The sequence below is a fragment of the Frankliniella occidentalis genome, unplaced genomic scaffold, assembly GCF_000697945.3.
Source record: "Frankliniella occidentalis isolate FOCC.00 unplaced genomic scaffold, Focc_3.1 Scaffold643, whole genome shotgun sequence".
Lineage (NCBI taxonomy): Eukaryota > Metazoa > Arthropoda > Insecta > Thysanoptera > Thripidae > Frankliniella > Frankliniella occidentalis.
In genome coordinates this window covers 47,292-50,004 of record NW_026267758.1, presented here as the reverse complement: position 1 = coordinate 50,004, position 2,713 = coordinate 47,292, and positions in this window count along the sequence as shown.

Sequence of the window (2,713 nt, the reverse complement as noted above, 5' to 3'; positions counted from 1 at the left end):
CACCGAGTGACACCGAGTGACACCGAGTGACACCGAGTGACGGGGCGGGGCGCACCGCGCCTGCACTCGCGCCTCCGACTTCACCTCCCCTCGGACCGGAACACAACGCCGAGAACACTGCAGTATTTTTATAATGTTTTTATTTTAATTTTCTTCGAGCGATCGACGGTTCTAGCAGCCGGGATCGGCAGAAGCCGGCTACGTTTCGTACAATTGGATTTACCAGGACCTTGCGCTCACCGCCGGTCGCCCGAAATCAGACTGTTAAATTTCCCTGCCATTTTCGGGGCGTCGTTTTACTTTTGTCCTTGTTTTCAAAGCCCAGCGGGAAAGTGTAGAAAATGGACTTATTTCCTTCCTTACGACCATACAAGTAGCGATTGAATTCGCGTGTTGCAATGTTATGCCCCAGATTTCGGATAGAAACCTGTCGGTAAAATCCTCTTTGGTTGGATGTTTGTGTAAAGCTGTACGTGTACGTCTGTTGAAGTCCCCGTTTGTCCTGAAAATACTTGGAGAAAAAGACTTGTGATCTTGGAATCGTGCCATAGTGTTTGAAAGAGGGATTTGTTGAGTGAGTCGGAGGACGGGTGTTATGGCATCCGACGGGGCCGCTAAGAGGGCTTCCCTATTTGTACATTGCTTGACATTTTAACTGTACCATATTGTATCATAAGATTTTGCCATATATTTAATCATAGGAACGAATTCAAAAACTTGCTGAAAGGGATTGCGCAGTAGGTGATCTAATATCATAACTCATCTCTCTCTACTATTGACTTAGAAGCTGAACTTGCATTTCAATCATAGAACATAGAAAATGCTGTAATGTTTGCCCGTCATCGATTAAATAGTTCCCAACAAATTGCAGTGAGCGTAGATGAGCAAGTCTGCGGACATGTTATGGACTGCTTGTACCTGCAATGTGGACCCAGTCCCCACATTCCCCACCCCTTTTTAACGCACTTACTAAAAGGCACTGCCATAGAATAACAGACCACATTTTCAACCGATTTTTAGAAATATGTTGAATTTTAAATTTTGATCACCTGGGAAAAAATGAATTTGAAAAGACTAGTTGCAACGAGAAATAAATAGGTTTCATCGAAAACTGTTGTTGCTATTGTTGTTAAAACTCGAACTATATGCCCTCCTGGTAATTTCAGAAGTCATTCCAGATTATGTGAAAACATCGTCTAGCACGTGATTTTATCTGACCGCACTTCCATTCAATTTGAATTGGACACCTACCATGTCTTCATTAGTCCACCTTGGCATAATTAATGTCCCTGATATCTAACATTCATAAATAGTATGTAGAAGAGAAAACTTTTTATATGTAAAATTAATTTACTATGTCTATGACTGTCCTCAAATAACTAAGTGTAAATAAATGACGTCAACAACATCGCTGTTTGTATTCTTTTCATCCTGTATACATTTGTTTTTTCTTGAAATTTTACAGCCAAGGGTCCTGCAACACAAATATTCACTAGTACGAGGAAGGGAGTCGAGAGAGCTCTTTCATTTTCTGCAGTCGATTCCAGGCTCAGAGCTTTACGACGAGTGCCTATAATTACTGCCCGAAAGCCGAGGACAGACTACGTAGATCAAAAGACGCTCAAAGTCACAAATCATCGGCCACGTACAATACAAACAAAGGAAATAAAGAGCAAAGGAAAGTCCTTTCAGCGGGGTTTAGCGCCAACACAGACCACAGATGCGAGGGATGGGTGACTTTTCCAAAGATTCAGAGGGATCTCTTACCTAATTATGTGTTGTCACAAAATCTATTTTCGACGGAGAAAAACCAAAACACTGGCGCCGTAAATTAATTTTTCACGCCCTTCTAACTTCCGTTTGTAGCCACACAGTTGTAGCTACAACCGACACGGCCACAGGCAGTTTTATCAGAACCGCCTGTTGAAATAAGCTGAGGCTGAGCGTGTTAAAGCGTGTTCGTAGGCATACTGTGGGGAGAGTCGGCAGTTCGAATCCCATTCCGCGATCATTTTTCCTCCTCAGCTGGCCAAGTGTCTTCGGGCGTCAGTCAGAGCTGAGATCTGGATGCCGCCGAGAGCATTCGTGACTATCGTTCTTTCGTGGCCAAGTCGGCAGCGTCCGGGCGCGGTGTGAGCCTGGTCGCTGGTTCGAATCGAATCCCGCCCGGTGATATTTTTCGCGCTCCGCTGGCCATGACTTTACAGCCGTGGGACACCTGATGTGATGGGGCCGGTACACAAACAGTCGGTGATTCGAATCTAGACGACGGAACCCTTTTGCCCCTCTGCCAGCCATATGTTTCGGGGTGTGAGCCACAGCGGAGATAAGCTTCACCTCTGCAGAGGCCTCAGTGGGTCAGTTGGTAGAGCGCACGCTCGGGACGAGGATGGTCGTGGGTTCGAATACTGGTCGAGGCTCATTTTTTCCCATTTAGTAGTTTGCGGCGCGGGGACCAAGGGTTAGGACAAAAGACCGGCCGACATGGGAGGAGGTGGACTTGACAGCCCACTCAGAAGAGCCCCCCCGCCCCCGCCCCCTTGCCAAAAAAAAAATCACCTCGTCTAGGACTCGAACCCAAAGCCGACGGTGGCTAATACACCACGCCCTAGCGCGCTCGCAACTTGGCTGTCGGCTCCACTTGCCAGCGGAGGGTTCAGAACTCGGTCCGTATTTACGAGTCTTGGTCTCCCGGATTGCACGCGTTCAGGTC